Raw genomic sequence first — 27077 nt, forward strand, 5'->3', positions numbered from 1 at the left:
CTGCTGTTTGTTGCACAAGGTGTGCCTTTGGCGCATGCTTTATACATACGGTCCACAAACCCAGGTGTGCGTCGGTGGATAACCACTCTTAAGCCTTCTAGTTCCAAACGTACCAGTTCCTCGCAGCCGTTGTTCTAATCGAACGAAAATTGTATGTGAAGGACTTAGGCGATCTGGAAAACGTTCTCGATGCATGGCGTTGTGCAGCTCTGCTATTAGGCACCGTGTAGTGAAGCGGAAGATATGAAAGTGATACGATCTTCGAACTAATTTTACATTATATCCTCCTTTGCGGGGGAAGTAAGATCTCTCCTTACTTGGAGATGGAACTTCATCTGGTGGGCTACAGCACCCTCAAATAAACTCCACGCTATGAAGGAGGCTTTTCTTGTATGGCGTTCCCCTTCCGTTCCTCCCGGAAGGAAACCATCGTTACATACCGCCTCCGCATAGGTCATATCAGGTTAATCCATAGTTTCTTGCTATGTACTGAGTAACTCCCATGTTGTCATCGCGGAGCCTCACAGACAGTAAGCAGTTCACAATTTGGGAAATGCCCCTTACCTTTGCTTCTCCATGCTAAGCGTGATCGTCCATATTCTCAGCCTGAACACTGGCGGGCGACGTACAAACGGTTGAAGTTTTTTTTCCCTGAGAGAAAGTGAGTTTCATTCTCAGATATAAAGTTTTGAACTACATTTGGACGCTGTCAGAGTAGATGGGATTGGGGCGTTTCCCGCCGCATGCTGTGTCTGGAGAACCCTCTACTCTATGTCCTCTACCAGCTGCCTTGGTCATCCCTCTTCTACACTGTTTTAATGGCTTTTAGAAGCGGTTGGCCCTGTTTTTAGGGATAGCACTCCAATGACGAAAAGACTTTAAGGATTCTTCATCTTTGATGCTATCTGATTATGAAAGAACAGTTGAATGGATTATTATTCTTCCTCCGAGGCAGTGGATGTTATTCCCATCGGTAACAATTTGAACGGATAAGAGAACAGCTGTGGGAGGGACTTCGCCCGTTACATGCAGAACCTTGGGGTCCCCATCCACCTAGTGATCAGATTATGTCTCTCATCTTTTTTGTTGTTTTCAGTTTAATTGATGTTGATTACGTTTTTAAACTTCTCGCTTTTACTATTGCGAATATCCGTGCCATAAGGCCTTATTTGCACCATAACTGCCTTACTCCTTAGTCGGGTTGGCGGAGAGTCAGATACGGGTGAGCTTTCTCTCGCCATAAAGGAGTTCTGGGGGAGCTCTCTTCTGCTCCCTATCCTGCATACCGTCCCGATCCGTATAGTATGATCTCTTATTTCTCAACTCCGGCATCAATATGGCTTTCAATGCCTCTAATTTATCATCCCTACATACTTTCATAATTCGATCAAAATTCTGGCTGACATCACTAACTCCCGATGACCCATCTCTAGACTGATACCTCGCCGTTTTGTCCGTTAACTCCCCCCTCCCCCCCCCCCTTCTTGCAACCAACCAGGTAGTGGAATCTAGCTTAACAGAAGTGGGTCGTCACCCATAGGACTGCTCATCGATGAAGTAAAAGTGAATCATTCTGTAAACACAGTGAAGACTGACTGAATGGCTGAAGTATGAACAATCTGCAGGAGCTGCTTTGAACAAGAGAAATCGGGAATCGAACTCGGGATTACAAAGAGTTAGTTAGGCGTTACAAACATTTTGTGTGACGTGGAGTGAATGGGGGTGGAAAATGTTTACACAATGTGGCTGTGGATTCTTGTCTTTTTCACCATTGTGCTCAGACTTGAGAGATTGGTGACTAAGTGGATACAGGAAGCGGCGTGTATCTTTCTGTCCAGTGGTCGAATAAGTGCTTGTCTGAGTGCAGTTATTTGTAGCAGCAGAGCTCAAACCAGTAGAGCAGGACTGTAGAGTAACATTATCTAGGGAATGAGCATCCAGATTTCATCGCCAACATATATTACCACCAAATGGCACGCGACTATTGCGCGGCTTAAGGTTTAGCTGTAAATGCCCTGTAGACTTTAAATATAATTACGTCGGTATTGCAGACAGATCTCGTTCAAAAGTACTGCAGATGTTAGATACCTTAAGAATTTGCAAACCATGTATGGAATGAACTTGGCTTAAAACTTCGAAGAGATCAACTCAAGGGCATGTCACTTATTCGCGACAAATTTCACAGATCAGATATCCCTGTTTTAACAGGGAAAGAAGATATAGCCAGCACAACTTTTTAGGTTTTTTACTGGACTTTATCGTATTTTCTAGTCTTTGTATTAATAAATTATGCTGCAGTGGCATTGCGAAATGGCCTCCTCCTACGCTAAAGTGAAAGTGTCCTATATTATGGAGATAGGACATACAGCAAATTAGCGTTGTGTACAACACATTGAAGGATCTTAAGGGGCGAAATTCTCCCGTTTTTACTTTCTTATTGAATCTTTCTAATCTTTGTTCATTCTTTCAAAAACTAAAATATGAATCGCTTGTATTCATTGCGACATGGAAACTTTGACTACTTTGAAATAAGCGCTATGTTTTGGAAAACTGATTGCTGCGAAAGAAACGACTGATTGAAATATGTACGCATGCTTTCAACAGCTTGACTGGCAGCATGCTCCTGCACTACCGAATTTCTCCAGCAGCTGTTTTGTAAATATGTAGGCATGTAGCCATATAAATTAACCCTACATTTTTATGCCTTTATTGCAATGTGTCTCGATATTAATCGACGCACAAATCGCCCTTTAACTATGAAAAGCAGCTTTTCCTCCTCTGAGGAATTAAGATTTGCCACGACAGCAACAACAGTCTGGCACTGTTACTGTCCCTCAAAAGTTTCGGCTTAGTGCAAAATATAAATAACAGATTCATACCAACGTCACATGGCTGTTTCGGTATAATGTTGTCAATATGCGCTGTTAACTATGCTCAATCTGTAGATTATTCTTACTCTATTAACAGTGCCAAATGTAGATTGTAATTAACCTTGGATGGCGTGCTAAAACGAGGTTGACTATTCGTGTTTAAACAAATTAATGGCCATAATAGTGAAGGACGTTTGGCAACAGTGTTTTCTTCACTACCCGTAGGATTATGATGTTGGTTAATAGCATTACGTGGGTCCCTCATCGTCTGGACGTGAGAGAAGAGTGCAACAAGCTTCTTCGAAGGGAAGGAGAGGAACATTTAAAAGCACGGTGCATTCAGTTAAGTTTTCTTAGTTATCAAGAAGTGAATCCTTATGTATTTAGGCGACTGTTCTTCGTGCGCGACCAGCTGGAAAATTATCTGCTGCAGTGAAGTTTGGCGTCACAAGATGACGCGCTTCTGAGATAGCTGCCGCCAGCTTTCCAGGACGGAACGCTGCACGCCGCACGTGGCGGCTGCGGTTAGAAAGCCGCCTGTTGAGGGGAGGGGGCAGCCGGCTCCGTGGTGGAGGGGGCAGAGGCACGCGCGTGGCGGTACTCCGCGCGGCTTCAGTGCGTGAGTGTCTGTGGCGCTGCGAGTGCGTGCATTGTGCGGGCCGCCAGCGGTCTGCGTCTAGGAACAGGAGCGCAGCCCAGCCCGACAGCCACCTGTTCACCTACAAAGTGAGTAGTAGCCCAGCCACCAGGCATGTGCAGGTCAGCGGGAAACGCGCCCCTGGGCGTAGGCAACCCAGATGAAGATCCGATAAACTGTATCCTCTGTCGTTGTCATACGTACCGTTCATTACTTCAAACAAGTATTACAGTTGTTCTGGACTCACTACCTTACGCTACGTCGATACTGGTTATGGTTTCAGTGTGATTTTGCTGTGCTAATTTAGCCCAGGAAACATTTAACAAATGTGTCGGTTTTCATGGGCCTAGGAATTTCGTGAATACTGGTGATGGTTTCAATATGATATAACTATGCTAATTTACCCTGAATACATTTATAGCAATTCGCTTCCGAAACGAAACTGTGGCAAGCTGCGTACCTGTACGTAGGAACTACATTGGAGGAAGACTGAGAGTGAGCATACACAGTGTGTACACATGTCATATTTTTGAAACGTTTCGACAAGTGATGATGTGTTTATCTGCAGAAGCATTGCAGCAACCCTGGTATCACTCAACGGAACGGTATGCTTTATCTAAACAGAATTCGAAATATACTAATATTTGACAGGAAGACGTAAAGATACCAATTTGTGTTAATATCTCCGTAAGGAAAACAAATGGTCCTGTGTAAGAAGGGCAGACCTCATTCCCGTCGTGTCATGTTTACATGACAGTGGAGATGATAAGCTATGCAGTGCCGGTTCCTTCACCTTCTCATTTAACGCCAATCCGTGTTAAGTTATTTAAAAAAGTATCGCAGCAAATGTTAGGGAGCATTACGTCTCGTATCATTTTGAAGAACAAAATATTCCTCCACTGGCGGTAATCTAGTTTCGAAATGTAACCTTTCGTAAAACACTAAATGCCTTCACTTATATGGGACGCACTGCAAGCTTTGATCCATTCGATATAATTTGGGTGTTTCCGTCAGCATTAGATAGCAACGCAGTAGCAGGGTGTTTCGGGATGAATTTATAACATTCATTTGTAGAAAACTGGACATGTTTCTTGGGAGACATAACGTAAATTTTTCTGATATTTTATATGTAGTGCTGTGCCGGAACTATCTAAGCAGTGGTCTAGATAAGTGTGCAGGACTTGCTTCGGAAGTAGGCGAATAGCGTTATGCCTCGTGGGTTCGTCTCTTCCGAGTAAAAGCCCCGTATTCTCACCTTACGTTGTTCCAGCTAGTAGTGACACCAGCGCCTCCGTACCCGTAGTTAACAAGTATTCGGCCGCTTTTCAAACCTTGCTAACGTAGTGAATCGTTGCAGCGATTGTTTTCTTCCATGAAGTGTCGTTGCCGTTCGGTGCTATCACTGGCCACTGCCCCAATTCCGTGGTTGAGAAAAGCTGTGTGGATACCAGAGGGCGTACACACACACACACACACACACACACACACACACACACACACACACACACACACACTGCTGCGGAGCCGCGAAGCGAGCCAAATCATCACGATAACGTTTTGAAAGACTGGGTGTGGGAAAAGTGTCACATTTTTTGTGTATCTCCTCAAGATTCTACTTCAGTAACTGCATCGATCTCTTTGATTATTCAGTGTCCATCCGTTTCGCTTGTAATAATCTTCCGCGTGTTCGTTTTGATATGTATGTAACACTTGTTAGGATTTCACAACATAGAAAGGCGGCATAGAAAATAACTCGTTGATCTTGTCCACAAGTGAGCGATTAAACATAATCACACTTCAGAGTAGTTGATTCTCTACGCTAGAGAATTCGAGGTGCAGTTTGTTGTTGGTAGGTGTAAATTAAAACTTATTATAGTTCCCGCTGTTAATTCCCCAAGACAGTTGCCTTTTCACGTGCTGTATGTGCTTATTGCATGTGTTCACTGCTCTCTCTTCTTCTTGTTCAGTTTAAAATTAGGGCTAAAGTCGCTGTATTTATGTTTCGGCGAGTAGCTTTCAATGTAGATATGCCGTAACCCAAGAGTCGAAGTCCTCCGGTCCGCTCTCGGAATAGAAAACGTCTTGGCAGTGTCCACTTCCACTGTGCCACTATGCTTACATGTTGCGGCCATCGTTGCATAGCAACGCCATGCAATTTACTTCGACCACGGTTACACTTCGTGAAGGTGAAGGCGTGAAGGCAGCGTTCATCGATATTACAGTATGAACCTCAAAAACGGTTTCACAGCATTGCGCTTGTTGCTGAGCTAATGCGTTATTGACAGCTGTAATGAATTCCGGTTGTTTACATTACCGGGGAGGGGGGAAGAGTCACTTCTTACGTTAGTATAAAGCAAATGAATATAGCCTCGAACATGACCATGGCAAGTAAGCATTGTGGTGTTCTCATCCTCTTTCGCTTGATGAGAGATGTGCTTGTAAGACTTTCAGTATTATCAGTAATTGGTACACTGGCAATTAGGTAAGAATTGTGTAACTACGATGACACTGGTGTTTGCATGTCATTAAGCCTCATGACGTCTCGAGAACGATTGTACAAATCATTCTTCATCAACCTCAAGGGTTGCCAGAGGCGCCCTCCGCCAAAGTGACCTCTGTCTACGAAGAGACAAAGCTGTGAGTAGAATCACCTAACCTTCGAATCACCTTAGGTAACGAACCACAGTACCGAAACCTACCGCTCGCTTGAACTTTGTAGTTCTGTAGTGATGCCTTCGACGTGTTAAACCAAATATTTCCGCCATGGAAGAAAACAACTGTTTAATTAAGTAACAAAAGAGGAAGAGCACTCTTTAGAGTACAAACGAAAAATATCGAAATGTAAATTTTCTTATGGGTCACGTATATCACAGTTATTGAGTTTTTCACAATATCTTTTAATTCCTTTTGCAATTACTTGTGTGATATATTTTCATTTAAATGGTGCTATAACCTTACATTTGTAGCCTTTTTTGTGTTGCAGTCAACTCCTAAGGAGCATCTTGCAAAGTATTCTTTCTTCTGCCTCCTATGCATATAGCATCACATCTGATTTCACAAAATACTGAAAGTCGTAATTATCAGAATACTCTTTGAATGTTGATGAGTACAATAATAATGACAAGATAAGCATTTAGATCGTAATAATATCTTGGTAAGGTAAATTTTTAATGAACAAATTTAACCAGGACCGTGGGCGCTATAGATGGAGTTTGAGTAAAAATTGCATTGTAATAGAAAACGACAAAAAAAAGCATGTGAACATAAGAAGGTGAAACTAACGACAGGAGTAACAAGGGAAATCGCTGAAAGAGGACATGAGGAAGGAATGGAACATGAGAGTGGCAAAAAAAAAAAAAAAAAAAAAGTAAGTAACCGAATAATGAGGAAGTCGTTGTTTAATTATGTGGCATACAGGAGCTGATTTATGCCATATATAGAGAAACTACTCCGATTTTAGTGATTAAGATGCAGTCTTGTGAGATAATATGCAGTTAAGTGAGTAAGAAACTAAAATTGTGAAGGAGGTAAGTATTCTTTAATAAGGAAGAAAGTCGTACAGAAGTCTTTTCCGAGATAATAGCGGCCCTTTTCCTTGAATAGATAATAGCGACCCTGTTCCTTGAATAAATAAAAATATCCTTATACAGTTTTAAAACTTTTGAGTTCAAGGCTTTTCGTGTGGTTGTGTCAGTTGCATACGTGCAGCTACTCTACGGGTTAAACATATCATAAACACTTCGCTTATGAAAGTACTGTAGCTCACATAATGAAGACCTAAAAAAATGTCGACTGTTGAAAAAGTTCGCGTAGTCTCACATTTTAGTGTAGTAGGAGTGGCGAGCGTCAAAAACAACATACTATAAAAGTGCTGAGTGCTGGGGTGTGATGTCTTATTCATATTTCCTGTAGACTAAGAGGTTTCGCGTTGCAGGGGATGGAAGAGTCGCTGACTCTTAAAAATAGTGTTTTCATGGTATAAAATTGATGTTTATTATTCAGTGAAGTGGATTAAGAAGAAACAGTGTAGATGTGTACCACATGTAAGTGCAGAGAGCCGCATTAAGGGCTAAGTCGTGTTCTAGGGTTTAACAGGGTGGAAAGGCGGGGCTGGAGGTTAGAAGCATGAGGGAAGATACGTCGCCGGATTATGATTATGCACTTCCCTCCTGCAGACGATACCCCACTCTCCGTACCACGCTAAGTAAAAAGAAAGTAAGTTCAGGATATTTCACAAAGTTATATCGACCTTTCCCCAGCTCGCCTTATGAATCCCCGTCGACGCAGCGCTTAAATACTCCCGTGGTGGTGGTGGTGGTGGTGGTGGTGGTGGTGGGGGGAGTGTTTATTTTCCACGAAGTGCCTTAACACTACATTGAATATAGATATGAACTGATAACAGAGTAATACAAATGCAACAAAAACATATGCACGGAATCTACGTAAATCTCTGCACACTGTTCTACACCGCTACAGTGAACGGCAGTTGTCGCGTTCTACCCGGAAAGGCGCCTTCCCCCACCTCGAGTGCAGCTCGCTTTTCAATTTAGAGGCTGACTACCCCTATATTGCCCCCAACATTACCTCTTACGTGAGTACACAAAATAACTTCAGTGACCTGAGTTGGTGTAGGGGAGACATTTCCAGCTTCCTGAGTGAGTATTTACTTGCAGTTGTTAAATGAGTTCTTATATAAAAAATCTCAACTGCTGGAGCTGTCCACTATTTGCTGAAGTAGAACCTCTCACACAAATTTTTATGTCTCTTTGTTCGTATGTCACTATGTCTTAAAAGTTATCGTTAAATCGTGCGTGGGCATCACGACGTACTGATTATGACCGTGTAATTTGGTTTGTCATTGAGTAACTATTGATCAAATGTAGAATTTATTTCATGCATGCCGGACATGTCATGTGGACCACAGAAACACTTTTGAACAAACTGATTAGCGAATACAGACCTTCAATGATAATTTATAGAGTGGAACGTGTTTTCTGTGCGTTAAATGCGTGTGTTTCCAGCCAATTCCCGTTCCTGTGGATTGGTCGTTTTTATTTATAAAGAGAGGGAAGCCTATACCAATTTACTTTTCTTGTTTTAAAATGCATTTTGTATGTTTCAGAAGTAAATTGTAACTCCTCATGCAATACTAAAGTCGCACAGTGAATATCAAAGCTGTACGCACAGCCTTCACCAATATGGTTAGGCATACCTAGTTTGTGTGTGTCGTCGTTGCCATGGTTGCGAATTCACATTACTTCGTAGCAGTATGATTAGAAATAACGCAAATGCTGTATAAATGCTGAGACGGAGCTGCTGCCACTATCCTCAGCTGTTAGAAGACCTGTAGGTCGCGCTTACGCAGCTATGTACTCTGCTGGTCTGGGTGCAACGGCAACGGAAAAACTGGTTTGTCAAGTGGGGCATGCCAAACGGTGCACCTCCCGTGCGCTAGCACTATACTCTGTTCATCATAAGAATAAACCTGATGTAAACAACCACAAACGCGATGATCGGTCATAAACCGCAGCACACCGTAGCGTGATAATGTTGTGCAATTCGTGGATCGCTGGTTCATGTCTAGCCAGATTCATCTTTTTTTCGTTTGAAATACTTATATCTCGTAATTGAAACAGTCATCATCTTTTTTAAAGAATAGAGCCCCCCTCCTTGTTTCTAATTACATATTGCACGCGAAATTCCTGCTTTCATTTCAAATCTAAATTCTTAATTATCGAAATTTTATCAAATATTGTTAACAAAGGTTGCTTAAATTAAGAAAACATAACAATTTTATTTTTAGGGCAAAAATGAAAAATCAAATGCTCTTTATTTGCAATATGTCCATTGTTTTATACCACAGATGTCGTATCACATGAACCCGAGTGGTAAGTGTCGTATAAACATGAAAAACAATCCGTTTCACAGCCTCGGGCACACCATACCCCATGCTGCATTTTTACATTTTCCATTGTACCATTACAATAATAATCCAACAAAACTGATCTGGAGCCAAGTTAAGGGATTTGGCCCGACAAGTAACAAAACTGTTAAGCTTCCAGATGTACTGGAACTAACGCACGCAGCTTTTTCATACGGCGCTGTCGAACGTTGGCGGGATATAGAAAGGCATGTCGTAAAAAGCAGAGGAGAAAATGCAGCGCATGGGTGGCCTCGTGTGTGCTATTGTTGATCGACTCGTTATCAACGTAGCGGATGGCAGCACCAGAACTTAAATGTATTTCACGGATTCTGATGAGGAAGGAGCTAAGAGATTACCAGACGACTGACTGTAATTAATACCTTCAGTGACTTAAGTATTCTAAAGTACGGTGAAATCCCTGCAGTATGCTGTGCATTAGAAAAATTGCGCTGTGTTTAAATTAAGAATTTTCATCACTCTTTAAGTTAAGAATTTTGATCACACTTGTTTGCAATTAGAATGTGTTAGGTGAGAGCGAGAGCATTTTAGGCCGGCCGGTGTGGCCGTGCGGTTCTAAGCGCGTCAGTTTGGAACCGCGTGACCGCTACGGTCGCAGGTTCGAATCCTGTCTCGGGCATGGGTGTGTGTGATGTCCTTAGGTTAGTTACGTTTAAGTAGTTCTAAGTTCTAGAGGACTGATGACCACACATGTTAAGTCCCATAGTGCTCAGAGCCATTTTTTAACCTAAATTATCCTAAGGACAAACACACACATCCATGCCCGAGGGAGGACTCGAACCTCCGTCGGGACTAGCCGCACAATCCATGACTGCAGCGCCGTTAGACCGCTCGACTAATCCCGCGCATGGAAATTCATCCCACAAACTGACATCCGGCACTTATATGATACAATTGTGTGCTTGCATACAACTTTCTGTCGGTTACACTGGTTATTGATGTAGCAGAATTTCGCATTTGCAATGAGTCTTCCCAACCTTACATTAACTTTTGGACTTGCAACTTTATCACTTAAATACGTTACCTAGACAAATGTAGTCCCGAAATTTCATGACCTTACATCAATTATTTCACGATGGTGGGATTTCTCCCCATGTTTAGATCCGTGTCAATGCATTCATATTTAGGTTTGCGGTTTCCATAAATCGATTCAGGCGAAAGCTTGAAAATTTGCTTCGATCTGAACATAAATAAGTCCTTCCCCATTTCTGATTAATCGAGGAAGTGCTTCACCTATCCTTCTCCCACTTACAGTAATAATCTGTAGGAGAACTAGAAAAGTTATTCTTTGAACATGTTTGTCCGCATGTATACATTTCGCCTACGGAAGTGCGCAGTCATTCAGTCGGTCAGTCACTTCCTCTAAGTAACGTCTGTGAATGAGACAGAGTGTGAGCCAAACGAAACTGGCACCGCTTTAGCTCCCCGTGCCGCCGTCCCTAGAGGTCGTTCGCTGCCGGCCTCCTTGGCGTTCTCAGCGCTTCCTGCATCGCTGAGGACAGCGGGTTATTGCTCTCTGCCGCTCGCGCCGCCAGCGCAACTGCTGGAGTCGTCTTCTTGTCTTTCGTCGTCTTCTTGTCTTTCGTCGTCTTCTTGTCTTTCGTCGTCTTCTTGTCTTTCGTCGTCTTCTTGTCTTTCGTCGTCTTCTTGTCTTTCGTCGTCTTCTTGTCTTTCGTCGTCTTCTTGTCTTTCGTCGTCTTCTTGTCTTTCGTCGTCGTCTTGTCTTTCGTCGTCTTCTTGTCTTTCGTCGTCTTCTTGTCTTTCGTCGTCTTCTTGTCTTTCGTCGTCTTCTTGTCTTTCGTCGTCTTCTTGTCTTTCGTCGTCTTCTTGTCTTTCGTCGTCTTCTTGTCTTTCGTCGTCTTCTTGTCTTTCGTCGTCTTCTTGTCTTTCGTCGTCTTCTTGTCTTTCGTCGTCTTCTTGTCTTTCGTCGTCTTCTTGTCTTTCGTCGTCTTCTTGTCTTTCGTCGTCTTCTTGTCTTTCGTCGTCTTCTACCAACGAGGCAGCCGTGTGATTAGAAAAGTCCGTAGAAAATTGAACGAGTCTTGAACCATACATGATGGCGAATACCTCATAACAATAATTGTACAGCTATTTTCAGTATTCAGTAGTTGACCATATAGATGTTCGGTATATCCGAAATAATAAATGGGTACTAGCATCATACAGCATAAACAGATCGCCTATTTCTTGAGCAGCGGAAACCGAATATGCAAATTAACAGTGAAATAAGAACAGCACGTTTACAAATCTGTATCCACATTTACAAATCTGCCCGCGAAAGGCAAAGGTCCTGAGTTCGAGTCTCGGTCCGGCGCACAGTTTTAATCTGCCAGGAAGTTTCATATCAGCGCACACTCCGCTGCAGAGTGAAAATCTCATTCTGCAAATATTGTTTATGGATTCTTCTGTCACTTGTTGATGGAACAACTAATTGCACTGAGGTCGCAAGTCACGGGATACCTCCTAGTATCTTGTCGGACCTCCTTTCGCCCAGCGTAGTGCTGACCTCGACGTAGCATGGACTCAACAAGTCGTTGGAAGCTCCCTGCAGAAATATCGAGCCATGCTGCTTGTACTGCCATCCATAATAGCGAAAGTCTTGCCGATGCAGAATGTTTTGCACGAACTGGCCTCTCGATTATGTCCCTCAAAAGTTCGATATGATTCATGTTGGACCATGACCAAATCGTTCACTCGAATTGTCCAGAATGTACTTTAAACAATCGCGAACAATTGTGACCCGGTGACATGGCATCGTTGTATGGGAACATGAAGTCCATGAATGGCTGCAAATGATCTTCAAGTAGCCGAACATAACCATTTCCAGTCAATGATCGTTTCTCTTGCACCAGTGGGCCCAGTCCATTCCATGTAAACACAGCCTACACCGTTATGGAGCCACTACTAGCTTGCACAGTGCCTTGTCGGCTACTTGAGACCGTAGCTTCGTGGATTCAGCGCCACACTAGAACGCTACCATCAGTACTACATTCGGGACTCATTTGACAAGGCCGCGGCTTTCCAGTCATCCAGCCGATATGGTCACGAGCCCAGGACAAGCGCTGCAGATGATGTCGTACTGTTAGCAAAGGCACTCCCGCCGATCGTCTGCTGCTATAGCCAGATTTCGCTGCACTGTTCTAACAGATACGTTCGTTGTACGTCCCACATTAATTTCTGTGGTTATTTCGCGAAGTGTTGCTTGTCTTGTCAGTTAAGACTGACAACGCCACGCAGACGCCGCTGCTATCTATAGTAGGTGAAGGCGGTCGTCCATTGCATTGTCGGTGGTGATAGGTAATGCCTGAAATTTGGTATTCGCGGCACACACTTGACACTGTGGATCGGGGAATATTGAATTCCCCAACGATTTCCGGAATAGAATGTCCCATTCGTCTAGCTCCAACCACCATTCCGCGTTCAAAAAAATGGTTCAAATGGTCTGAGCACTATGGGACTTAACATCTGTGGTCATCAGTCCCCTAGAACTTAGAACTACTTAAACCTAACTAACCTAAGGACATCACACACATCCATGCCCGAGGCAGGATTCGAACCTGCGACCGTAGCAGTCGCGCGGTTCCGGACTGAGCGCCTAGAACCGCTAGACCACAGGGGCCGGCCGCGTTCAAAGTCTGTTAATTCCCGACGTGCGGCCATAATCACGCAGTAAATCTTTTCACATAATCACCGCAGTACAAATGACAACTCCGCCAACGCACTGTCATTTTATACCTTGTGTATACGATACTAGCGCTGTGTGTATCTTTGCATATCGCTATCCATGCCTTTCGTCACTTCAGTGTGTTTTTAGAAGAAAGCATTTCATTTGGGAAGAAATTTGACCTAAATTATGTGTTTCCCTTTTTCAAATGAAGCCTGTGTCGAACAAACTGGATGCTTCATACTCAGTTTGCTTCATGTTTTTAATGGCAGTAAAATGTAGAAAACTGCAGATAAAAGTTAGTGTTGCGGTCATTGTCGCATGACTGTGTCAAATGATTACCGACGAAAGTCGAACCTCATAGACTGGATTCAGATGTTGTCTTAAATGAAGCCGATACCGGCGGTAACTGAAAACTATAAGAGGGAAGCTACTTGCGAACGGGCCATCGAAACGACATTGTAGTGATGCAACTCCACGTGCCCGTCTCCCTGGACAGTAAGATCAGTAGCACTGGGTTGCGGATTGGTGGGGAGTGAGTGTATCCTCAGCTCGAACGTCAGCCGACGCCTGCGCATAGCAGGCGGCGCCTGAGCACTGGGTCACGCTTCGCGACTTGCGAGCCAGCACGTGCGGGGCGCTTCTCCACAGCAGTATGAAGCTTATTCGTCCCACATGAGGTTCCCTCTTGTTCATCTCACAACTAGCACAACATACTGCGGACAAAACTCCAAATAACGGTTCTTTTGTCGCATAATCAGAGAAGGAATGGAGCTCCGGTGAGTACCCGGGCAGACATCCATGAGACAGGTCAAATCTCGTTGGAGGACGACGCGATTTTGCCTAACTGTAGAGCCAAAACCTCATGCCTCGATGGACGCAAGCAACGAACAGGGTCGGTGAAACCGAACTTCCGTCTGTGGTATTCGTTCTTCCGGGCACTGATAGGAAGGGTCATTGACCTCACCGCGTATGGGGGCATTGCCCTCTGACATAGTATTTTGTTGTCTAGCTAGAGCATAGGTCTGTGGTGGGACAACACACCTTAACTGAGTGTGTTGTATATTCTGACGAGAGGCCAGCAGTATATTTGAGAGGCTCTTAAAATATGTGAATTTTATGTGCTCGAAAGTAATCTATTTATTTGAGGAAGTTGATATTAGTTCAGTGACCACAATTTTCTTGTCATATTTTACCTAAAACTTTAAGAACTGACATTGTTCAAGATTTAGTGCGCACACGCTGTGCTTACTAGCAGAAACGTGTAAATTTTTATAGTTTAACCGCACTTGTGTCAAGTTATTTTGGGTGGACGCTAAATACTAAGATATCGAGAACTTAAAAAAAAAAAATTATCACCACCACTGCCTCACTACCGAAATTGCGAATGAACCTGACATGCAGTAAACAGTGCCCTAACAAAGAAATCTTTTAATGAACTGAATCGTTGCAAATTTGTGCAGCTTCATAGTTAATAAAGTTATGTAACTCATACAACCTATATGATGTAACCTTTTCCAGATAAAAGCCCGTTTTAAACACAATTCTCTTAACACCACTTGCCGAGATTACTTATAGACATATGGGAGGATCAGTTTGAACAGATGCACTTTTTAATCCCAATTTATCCTGGTAGTGTGAAAGGGTATTATCTTTTAACGGATGTGTGTGTTTTGGATATCATATTAAACTGAAACAAATGATCTAAAAACCCCAACAAAACATTGTCTAGCTGACAGTAAATTGAAAAGGAATGAGTCGAAAAGTAATTGATTTTCTGAGAAGTAATCTGCATATACTTTAAACCTTTTGTCTCAGTGGATGATATAAATACTTTTCTTTATGAGGCTTATGGAACCACAGTAAACTGTGCGCATTTACGTGATACAGTCTCGTTCTTTCCGAAATTATCCCTACTGCTGTATCTCTCAAGATCATACAAAATGTGCTCGCAGAATGTGAAGCTTCATTTGCAGGACGGTGGAAAAGTGTAGCTCCAGTAAGTGAAGCATATTCGACGCCATTTACGAGACGTTTGAGTAGATTTTTATCAGCCAGAAAATAAAGTAGCAGGACGTCACCCCTTGGAGTTCAACACACGCTGTTCAGTCCTGTTGTTTCGTTGTTCCATTTCCGTCGTGGTGAGTTGTAAAAGTGCGTTCGTGCTTTGTTTCATTGAAATGATAGAATTGCGGTTGAATACGATTTTTGTTCCATCATCATAAACGGTAACAGACCAAACTTTGTCCTAAGAGACGGCGCATTCGGAATTCAGCTTATCATCTTCCTTCAGCAACGCACTCGCTTCTTCATTCAAGCGGCTACGTCGGTGCCTTCGCTATACTAAGAAGAGAGTCCAATTGCTGATTCTCAAAACGCCACAGTGTAACGGGTCTCCTGTGCTATGCAAGTTGCTTTGTGAACACTGCCCCTGCATTGCACGTTTCTGTATTGATCTTCTTGTATGCTGACGCACGGTCACTACATGCCTGAGGCATCCTATTTTTGTGAAATACTACATTTCATTTAATACCTCCATAGCTCTTCTGTGTCTCTATGGTAGATTCTACGTAGGTAATTGATCCACTATATCATCATCATCATCATCGTTTAAGACTGATTATGCCTTTCAGCGTTCAGTCTGGAGCATAGCCCCCTTATATAGTTCCTCCATGATCCCCTATTCAGTGCTAACATTGGTGCCTCTTCTGATGTTAAGCCTATTACTTCAAAATCATTCTTAACCGAATCCAGGTACCTTCTCCTCGGTCTGCCCCGACTCCTCCTACCCTCTACTGCTGAATCCATGAGTCTCTTGGGTAACCTTGCTTCTCCCATGTGTGTAACATGACCCCACCATCTAAGCCTGTTCGCCCTGACTGCTATATCTATAGAGTTCATTCCCAGTTTTTCTTTGATTTCCTCATTGTGGACACCCTCCTGCCATTGTTCCCATCTACTAGTACTTGCAATCATCCTAGCTACTTTCATATCCGTAACCTCAACCTTGTTGATAAGGTAACCTGAATCCACCCAGCTTTCGCTCCCATACAACAAAGTTGGTCGAAAGATTGAACGGTGCACAGATAACTTAGTCTTGGTACTGACTTCCTTCTTGCAGAAGAGAGTAGATCGTAGCTGAGCGCTCACTGCATTAGCTTTGCTACACCTCGCTTCCAGTTCTTTCACTACGTTGCCATCCTGTGAGAATATGCATCCTAAGTACTTGAAACTGTCCACCTGTTCTAACTTTGTTCCTCCTATTTGGCACTCAATCCGTTTATATTTCTTTCCCACTGACATTACTTTCGTTTTGGAGATGCTAATCTTCATACCATAGTCCTTACATTTCTGATCTAGCTCTGAAATATTACTTTGCAAACTTTCAATCGAATCTGCCATCACAACTAAGTCATCCGCATATGCAAGACTGCTTATTTTGTGTTCACATATCTTAATCTCACCCAGCCGGTCCATTGTTTTCAACATATGATCCATAAATAATATGAACAACAGTGGAGACAGGTTGCAGCCTTGTCTTACCCCTGAAACTACTCTGAACCATGAACTCAATTTACCGTCAACTCTAACTGCTGCCTGACTATCCATGTAAAGACCTTTAATTGCTTGCAAAAGTTTGCCTCCTATTCCATAAACTTGTAGAACAGACAATAACTTCCTCCTAGGAACCCGGTCATATGCCTTTTCTAGATCTATAAAGCATAGATACAATTCCCTGTTCCACTCATAACACTTCTCCATTATTTGCCGTAAGCTAAAGATCTGGTCCTGACAACCTCTAAGAGGCCTAAACCCACACTGATTTTCATCCAATTAGTCCTCAACTAATACTCGCACTTTCCTTTCAACAATACCTGAGAAGATTTTACCCACAACGCTGACTAAAGAGATACCTCTGTAGTTGTTACAATCTTTTCTGTTTCCATGTTTAAAGATTGGTGTGATTACTGCTTTTGTCCAGTCTGATGGAACCTGTCCCGACTCCCAGGCCATTTCAATTATCTTGTGTAGCCATTTAAGACCCGACATTCCACTGTATTTGATGAGTTCCGACTTAATTTCATCCACCCCAGCCGCTTTATTGCACTGCAATCTATTGACTATTTTTTCCACTTCCTCAAATGTGATCCTATTTCCATCATCATTCCTATCCCATTCTACCTCGACATCTGAAACATTATTGATCGCATTTTCACCTACATTGAGCAACTCTTCAAAATATTCCCTCCATCTGCCCAAGGCATCCACAGGATTCACCAGCAGTTTTCCTGACCTGTCCAAAATACTTGTCATTTCCTTCTTACCTCCCTTTCGAAGACTCCTAATTACACTCCAGAATGGTTTTCCAGCAGCTTGACCCATAGTCTCCAACCTGTTTCCAAAGTCTTCCCAAGATTTCTTCTTGGATGCTGCAATTATCTGTTTGGCTTTGTTTCTTTCTTCAACATAACTTTCTCTGTCTACCTGAGTTCTAGTATGTAGCCATTTTTTATACGCCTTATTTTTCCTTTTACAGGCTGCCTTGACTGTGTCATTCCACCAAGCTGTTTGCTTCATTCTACTTTTACACACTACTGTTCCAAGACATTCTTTAGCCACTTCTAGTACTGTGTCCCTGTACCTTGTCCATTCCTTTTCCAATGACTGTAATTGACTACATTCAACTAACTGGTACCTTTCTGAGATCGCTGTTATGTACTTGTGTCTGATTTCCTTATCCTGAAGTTTCTCCACTCTTATCCTCCTACATATGGACCTGACCTCCTGCACTTTCGGCCTCACAATCCCAATTTCACTGCAGATTAAATAATGATCAGTGTCATCAAAGAATCCCCTGAATACACATGTGTCCCTCACAGCCTTCTTGAATTCCTGATCTGTTATTGTATAGTCAATGACAGATCTGGTTCCCCTGCCTTCCCAAATATACTGGTGAATGTTCTTATGTTTAAAAAAGGAGTTTGTGATTACTAAGCCCATACTGGCACAGAAATCCAGGAGTTGTTTCCCGTTCCGTTGGCCTCCATATCCTCTCCAAATTTACCCATAACCTTTCCATACCCTTCTGTTCGATTTCCAATCCTGGCGTTAAAATCACCCATGAGCAGAACACTGTCCTTGTCCTTTACTCTAACAACTACATCACTGAGTGCCTCATAAAAACTATCCATCTTATCTTGATCTGTCCCTTCACAATGCGAATATACTGACACAATCCTAATTTTCTTGCTAGATACTGTCAAATCCATCCACATCAGTCGTTCATTTACGTACCTTATTGCAACTACGCTGGGTTCCATTTCTTGCCTGATGTAAAACCCTACACCCCATTGTGCTATTCCTGCTTTGACCCCTGATAGGTAGACCTTGTATTCTCCCACTTCCTCTTCTTTCTCACCCCTTACCTGAATGTCACTAACAGCTAAAACATCCAGCCCCATCTTACTTGCAGCCTCTGCCAGCTCTACCTACTTCCCAGAGTAGCCCCCATTGATATTAATAGCTCCCCATCTCATTACCATTTGTTTGCCAAGTCGTATCTTAGGAGTCCCTGGTTTGTCCGTTAGAGGTGGGACTCCGTCACCTCCAAAGGTCCGAGGCATTTTGCTCTGATTGTTGCCAGCATCATATTTAAAGTACTAGGGAAGCAGGTTGCTAGCCTTACTTGCCCCGAGTCCCATTGGGTTGTACCCCTTATGGTTGAGGGACTAACAGGCAGATTTGGTAGTCTTTGCCGTATGAGCACAAAGGTGACCACGACTCAGAATATGTCCGAGATGCCCAGCCTTATTCCAAAGTAACTGGTACCCCGACTGTCGGGACCACTTACTTGGCCACTCATACATTGCCCGTGGTTCATGAACTAGGACATGACTACAGGAACCCACACCATGAACCTCCACTATACATTGACCGAATTGTTAAGAGCAGGTACCCTACTACCTAATATTCTCTTTCTCGCGTAGGCAAATCCCCGTTGTTTGCTTTCGACTTGCGTGTCACCGTCTAAAGTCTTCTTTTGCATTTTCTAGTTCTTGTAATGTTTCTCATTCTCGACTTTATTCGCGCCTACTGTAAATCTTTTTGTCCGATTTGCTTTTGTATCAGTTGCTCCCAAAAACTGTGTTCATTTCAACTTTTCGGTTTGTATCTGACTTCTTCCATCAATCGAATATATCTTCTTTATGCTTCCACTGTCATTTGGTCCAAACATTCCATCAAAATCTTCACTATTGTGTTTTGATTTCGTTGTGACTTTTCTCGCTGCTGATTGCCTGTGTAAATATCAAGACGAACGAGCTGTGGTACTTTCATTAACATCCACAACGAGATATGTAGTATCGTTGCCACAGATACTACTACAACGCCGCGCCAACACAAGGTTGGTAGCCCGTCGTCTGCCGAGCACAGCGCACTCTAGCGGGCTGTGCAGTTCGACGGATCTGGAGTGTGCCTCGTTCTCTTCTTAGCTAGATTTCAACCTAGGCAGACGCACTTTCATAATCGGCCCTAAGCCAGTTCTGTAATGTTTGCATTGATTCTCTGAGGAGGGCCCATCAGGCTTAGTCCCTGAGAATATGTTGCATTAGTTCATGGTATTCCATGTTACGAGATTGTCAGTTCATAGCCGCTGCTTCAGTCCTACGAACTACTGAAGATAAGTAATTTCGTTGTACTATGTGTTTCTTGAATAATGATCCTTCTCTCTAACAGTGTGCCGTACCGCATATTATTGCGTTCTGGACTCGTTCAGCTTGTATCAACTCGGCCTCCTACTTATTTGCATTTACTAACGAGCTGAAAACACCCACGCGTTTTGTGCCTCTAAACAGTGAGACAATAAGATATCCTGTGCAGAGTGTGTTGCGTGACTTTGAAAAAGCGAAGCAAACTGCCCCATCCTTGAGACAGACAGCCAGTCGACAAAAGAAATTTGTAAACAAGCACAGCTCAACATCAGCAGCTACCACCTGTCCACTTCTGCCGCTTTCAGTGGGAAGAGAAAAGGATGCGGGACTGGTAAAAAAAGAAAAAAAAATCAGTGATGGGTGTCACAGTAGAGAATCGAGGGGTGGTGGGAAGGGGAGAGGAGGTAGCACTTCGCTTATGAATGGTCACCAATCAGACATCCTGTAGCGCCAGAAGCATCGTCATCAACAAGGGGTGACAACATTTACACCATCGTCACTAGAATTTTCAAGAAAACTTCACCAACGTAAATAATTTTGGTCCCCCCCCCCCCCCTTTCCCGCCCCTTTGTAATTTTTCATGGGATCATCTGTCCCCTACTGCGGACATCCACGAGTCCGGTCCTGTGCCAAACTCTTCATCTCAGGGCAGTAGTTACTGGATGTCATCAGTTAATTGTTGGATATGTTCCAATCTCTGTTTTCTTCTGCAGTTTTTAAAGTCCACAGCTCCTCAAGTACCGTGCAAGTTGCTCTCATGCCCTGTCATCCTGCCCCTTCTTCTGTTTAATGCTTTCTACACGTTCCTTCCTTTCCAATTCTCGGAGAACCTTCTCACTTTTTATCTTACCAATCCACTTAAATTTCACCATCCTTTTATAATAGCACATCACAAACGCTTGAGTTCCGTAATTTACCGATTTTCGTTCTGCCTATGATTCTCGAAAGTGCAGTGCTGTGCTCCAGATGTACCAGTCTCAGAAATAACTTTATGAAAATAATACCTCTGTTTGATACTACGTTAGTCTGCTTATTATGTGCTCGTTGCCTCGTACATCATGTGTTATTTTCTTTCAAGATAATAGAATCCCTTCACTTCGTCCACTAAGTGCTTCCTAAGTCTGATGTCAAGTTGATATCATTGATATCCTTTGAACCTCAATTTTAATTCCACTGCTGACACTTTCTTCAATTTCCTTCATTGTTTCTTTGGTGTACAGGTTTGAATGGCAGGGAAGAAAGACTTCACTATTGCCTTGACCCATTTTAATCCGAGCACTTCTCTCTTGGTCTTTTATTCTCATCGTCCCCTGCTTGTTGGTGTACATGCTGTACGACTGTACTGCCCGTCTTTCCCGTAAACCAATTTTGCTGAGGATTTCAAACTGTTTGCACCATTTTACGTTTGCGAAAGCTATTTCAACTCGACGAGTTCTATGACAGTGACCTAATTTTTTTAAGGTTTGCTCTACTATCAACCGAACGTTCAGAACACATCTCTAGTGCCGTTACCTTTTACAAAACCAAACTGATCGTCATTTAACAGACGCTATTTTTTCCAGTTTTCTCAGGTTGATTGTATAGTAGCTCAGTCTTTTATTTGCCCTTGCTGTATTCGGTATTATGTGGATGATATTCCCCTGAAAGTTCGATGATGCGTATTGAGTGTCACACGTTCCACACAGTAACGTGAATAATCGTTTGGATGCTAATTTCTCTATGATTTTAGGAATGTTGTATATTCCTTCTGCCTTTTCGATCATAAGTCTTCCAAAGCTCTATCAAACTCAGATTCTATTGCTGGATCCTCTATGTCCTACAAATTGACATACATTTCTTCTTCTATTGCGTCAGCAGATAGTCTTTCTCCTCATATAGGTCCTCAGCGGACACTTTCCATCTTTCCACTCCGTCCCCTGCGTTTATTGACGTAATTTCTTGTGTATTCTTGGTGTTGACGTCTTTGCTTTATATATGAGCGAGGTTTCTACGGCTGCTGCCGCCTCTCGCATCCCAATCTCCATCGTTCACGGTCATTCCAGTCTGCTTCATTAAGACCTTTCGTCGCCGTTGCTTCGTTGACGTCACTTACTTGTTACATAGTTTAATTCTTAATTTCTTTGCGTGTTTTTGGTACTTGCATTGTTTAATTCATAAATTGCGGGCGTATTACAGTATTTGAGAGTTGTAGCATCGCGTTTTATTACCTGAATAGTGTAAAATCGCGTAGTCTCCTGCCGCCGCCGAGCAGTGTGTCAGCAGTGTGCAAGTAGCAGCATTACTGCATTTACTAGGCAATCTTGTATTTTAATAACCGTTTAAATTTTGTATCGATTTGTTTGTGCTCTCTGTAGATTAGTTCAGACGTTCTTTGCACAACAGTTTTTAGCATGGATAGGGACTGCAACTGCTGTGTTCGGATGCAGGCTGAGTTGGCATCCCTTCGCTCCCAGCTTCAGGCAGTGTTGGCTTCGGTCACACAGCTTGAGGCTGTTGCCAATGGGCATCACTATGGGGGTCCGGATGGGGGTTTGTCGGGGACGGCCAGCTCGTCCCACGCATCCCCCGATCGGGCTACGACTGTGCCTGCCCGGGATACTGCCCACATTGAGGCTGATCCCTCACCTGTGGTAGAGTGGGAGGTCGTCTCGAGGTGTGGCAGGGGGCGAAAGACATTCCAGATGGCTGAACGGAAGGCCTGTCCAGTTTGTCTGACGAAACGGTTTCAAGCTCTGTGTCAGGCTGATACTGATCTTCGCCCGAACATGGCTGCTTGTCCTGTTCCAGAGGTTGCCCCTCAGTCTGCAAGATCCGGGCAGTCGCGGAGGGTGGGCTTACTGGTAGTTGGGAGCTCCAACGTCAGGCGCGTAATGGGGTCCCTTAGGGATATGGCAGCAAGAGAGGGGAAGAAAACCAATGTGCACTCCGTGTACATACCGGGGGGAGTCATTCCAGATGTGGAAAGGGTCCTTCCGGATACCATGAAGGGTACAGGGTGCACCCATCTGCAGGTGGTCGCTCATGTCGGCACCAATGATGTGTGTCGCTATGGTCGGAGGAAATCCTCTCTGGCTTCCGGCGGCTATCTGAGTTGGTGAAGACTGCCAGTCTCGCTAGCGGGATGAAAGCAGAGCTCACCATCTGCAGCATCGTCGACAGGACTGACTGCGGACCTTTGGTACAGAGCCGAGTGGAGGGTCTGAATCAGAGGCTGAGACGGTTCTGCGACCGTGTGGGCTGCAGATTCCTCGACTTGCGCCATAGGGTGGTGGGGTTTCGGGTTCTGCTGGATAGGTCAGGAGTCCACTACACGCAGCAAGCGGCTACACTGGTAGCAGGGGTTGTGTGGCGTGGACTGCGCGGTTTTTTTAGGTTAGATGGCCTCGGGCAAGTACAGAAAGGGCAACGGCCTCAAAGGGTGCAGGTCAAAGTCAGGACATGCGGGGACCAAGCAGCAATCGGTATTGTAATTGTAAACTGTCGAAGCTGCGTTGGTAAAGTACCGGAACTTCAAGCGCTGATAGAAAGCACCGAAGCTGAAATCGTTATAGGTACAGAAAGCTGGCTGAAGCCAGAGATAAATTCTGCCGAAATTTTTAGAAAGGCACTGTCCGAAAATTACCTCGAGCAATTAAACAGAGAACCGACTCGTGGAGATAACATCTTGGACCTACTGATAACAAACAGACCCGAACTTTTCGACTCTGTAAGTGCAGAACAGGGAATCAGTGATCATAAGGCCGTTGCAGCATCCCTGAATATGGAAGTTAATAGGAATATAAAAAAAAGGAGGAAGGTTTATCTGTTTAGCAAGAGTAATAGGAGGCAGATTTCAGACTACCTAACAGATCAAAACGAAAATTTCTCTTCTGGCACTGACAATGTTGAGTGTTTATGGAAAAAGTTCAAGGCAATCGTAAAATGCGTTTTAGACAGGTACGTGCCGAGTAAAACTGTGAGGGACGGGAAAAACCCACCGTGGTTCAACAACAAAGTTAGGATCTACTGCGAAAGCAAAGAGAGCTTCACTCCAAGTTTAAACGCAGCCAAAACCCCTCAGACAAACAGAAGCTAATCGATGTCAAAGTTAGCGTAAGGAGGGCTATGCGTGAAGCGTTCAGTGAATTCGAAAGTAAAATTCTATGTACCGACTTGACAGAAAATCCTAGGAAGTCCTGGTCTTACGTTAAATCAGTAAGTGGCTCGAAGCAGCATATCCAGACACTCCGGGATGATGATGGTATTGAAACAGAGGATGACACGCGTAAAGCTGAAACACTAAACACCTTTTTCCAAAGCTGTTTCACAGAGGAAGACCGCACTGCAGTTCCTTCTCTAAATCCTCGCAAAAACGAAAAAATGGCTGACATCGAAATAAGTGTCCAAGTAATAGAAAAGCAACTGGAATCACTCAACAGAGGAAAGTCCACTGGACCTGACGGGATACCAATTCGATTCTACACAGAGTACGCGAAAGAACTTGCCCCCCTTCTAACAGCCGTGTACCCCAAGTCTCTAGAGGAACGGAAGGTTCCAAATGATTGGAAAAGAGCACAGGTAGTCCCAGTCTTCAAGAAGGGTCGTCGAGCAGATGCGCAAAACTATAGACCCATATCTCTGACGTCGATCTGTTGCAGAATTTTAGAACATGTTTTTTGCTCGAGTATCATGTCGTTTTTGGAAACCGAGAATCTACTCTGTAGGAATCAACATGGATTCCGGAAACAGCGATCGTGTGAGACCCAACTCACTTTATTTGTTCATGAGGCCCAGAAAATATTAGATACAGGTTCCCAGGTAGATGCTATTTTCCTTGACTTCCGGAAGGCGTTCGATACAGTTCCGCATTGTCGCCTGATAAACAAAGTAAGAGCCTACGGAATATCAGACCAGCTGTGTGGCTGGATTGAAGAGTTTTTAGCAAACAGAACACAGTATGTTGTTATCAATGGAGAGACGTCTACAGACGTTAAAGTAACCTCTGGCGTGCCGCAGGGGAGTGTTATGGGACCATTGCTTTTCACAATATATATAAATGACCTAGTAGATAGTGTCGGAAGTTCCATGCGGCTTTTCGCGGATGATGCTGTAGTATACAAAGAAGTTGCAGCATTAGAAAATTGTAGCGAAATGTAGGAAGATCTGCAGCGAATAGGCACTTGGTGCAGGGAGTGGCAACTGACCCTTAACATAGACAAATGTAATGTATTGCGAATACATAGAAAGAATGACCCTTTATTGTATGATTATATGATAGCGGAACAAACTCTGGTAGCAGTTACTTCTGTAAAATATCTGGGAGTATGCGTGCGGAACGATTTGAAGTGGAATGACCATATAAAATTAATTGTTGGTAAGGCGGGTACCAGGTTGAGATACATTGGGAGAGTCCTTAGAAAATGTAGTCCATCAACAAAGGAGGTGGCTTACAAAACACTCGTTCGACCTATACTATCAACAAAGGAGGTGGCTTACAAAACACTCGTTCGACCTATACTTGAGTATTGCTCATCAGTGTGGGATCCGTACCAGATCGGGTTGACGGAGGAGATAGAGAAGATCCAAAGAAGAGCAGCGCGTTTCGTCACAGGGTTATTTGGTAACCGTGATAGCGTTACGGAGATGTTTAGCAAACTCAAGTGGCAGACTCTGCAATAGAGGCACTCTGCATCGCGGTGTAGCTTGCTCGCCAGGTTTCGAGAGGGTGCGTTTCTGGATGAGGTATCGAATATATTGCTTCCCCCTACTTATACCTCCCGAGGAGATCACGAATGTAAAATTAGAGAGATTCGAGCGCGCACGGAGGCTTTCAGACAGTCGTTCTTCCCGCGAACCATACGCGACTGGAACAGAAACGGGAGGTAATGACAGTGGCACGTAAAGTGCCCTCCGCCACACTCCGTTGGGTGGCTTGCGGAGTATAAATGTAGATGTAGATGTCTTTCCAGCATCTCGCAGGTCTACCGCGCTTTCTTCTTTGATGTGGAGTCCATTGGCATACTCGTTTTGGCCATCTTGTGTCTGGCATGCGTTGTAAGTGACCATAACAGAGTAGGTTCTTCCTTTCTATGTAGTCTAGGATTGTGCTTTTTTACATTCATATCCTCTCTGATCCTATCGTTTCTAATATGGTCAAGTCTGGAGTATTCACAACTCCGTCTCCAGAAATCCATTTCGACAGCCAGCAGGCGATCTTTCTGCCTCTGTGTTAGTTCCCACAACTCTGCACAATATGTTGATACTTTCAATAATTGTGTGGTAGATGGTATGTTTTGTTCTGCGCGTTATGTTTTTGTTCCAGAGAATACCATTTAGTTGTTTTATGGCTCGCAGATTTTCATCTGCCTTTACGTTAACTTTACCCGTTAACTTCCTTCATGTTGTCAGTCTCGTCATCTTCTGCTTCTGGTCTCAATAGATGTACGTGAACTATATTTATATGCCTTTTATCTCTGTTCTGATGAAAATAATCTACTGTTCGCAGTGTATCACTTTCCTTCTTACATTTATATTCGTAACGAATCCTACACATGTTACATAATTTTCGGATGTTGATGGTATTATCCTACGTTGATCTCGAGAGACGCCTTAATCTTCTTTCTGTTTCGTTTCACTGATCCATACTAGATCTTCTGAGCTACATATAGTTCACTGATATTTTGCAGATACGTGCATTGGTGTTCAAAATAAATGGCTCTGAGCACTATGGGACTTAATATCTATGGTCATTAGTCCCCTAGAACTTAGCACTAATTAAACCTAACTAACCTAAGGACATGTGCAGTGGTGTATGTGGATACTGTCAGCAAAATGTGTTGCGGATAGAGTTAATAGTAAAGAATGCTGAAGTTTTACTAAATGAACGGCGAAAAGGTAGGAAGCGATAAACCAATGCCAATCGCGACATTGAATTCCGTCTATTGGTGTTGCGGCACGTAACGTGGTAACTGAAGTTTCTAAGTGGAACAGACGCGGACGAAGGATAACGCTAGCGAACATATGGGCTGCAAATGGGGAAATCCGTTGAGAAAAGCGACTTTGACAAAGGGCAGATTATTATTATAACGTAGAGCCTGTGAACGAGTATCTCTAAAACGGCAAAGCTGTTCGAATGTTCACGTGCTACTACCATGAGCATGTAGGGTAAGAGGTAGAAGGGCAGTGAAACTACCACTAGGGGCTGAATGGTCAGAAGTCCACAACTCTTCACAGAACATGGAGTTCGGAGGCTTGTCTGCTCTGTAAAGTAGGATAG

General features: G+C 43.6%; 1 protein-coding gene across 3 annotated transcripts in view; it reads left to right on the forward strand.

Moving 5' to 3' along the window:
- The window catches only part of LOC124610394 (carnitine O-palmitoyltransferase 1, liver isoform), a 172188-nt gene that overhangs the window by 25105 nt on the left and 120006 nt on the right, over positions 1-27077 (forward strand). For 2 of the 3 annotated variants that reach the window (XM_047140154.1, XM_047140156.1), the window contains exon 1: positions 3471-3596. The exons of the other annotated variant lie outside the window; for it this stretch is intronic. The gene's annotated coding sequence lies outside the window, so the exon portion shown is untranslated. Of the gene's footprint in view, positions 1-3470; positions 3597-27077 lie in introns of those variants that run through there. 3 annotated transcript variants of the gene reach the window in all.

This window comes from Schistocerca americana, chromosome 1 (assembly GCF_021461395.2).
Source record: "Schistocerca americana isolate TAMUIC-IGC-003095 chromosome 1, iqSchAmer2.1, whole genome shotgun sequence".
NCBI lineage: Eukaryota > Metazoa > Arthropoda > Insecta > Orthoptera > Acrididae > Schistocerca > Schistocerca americana.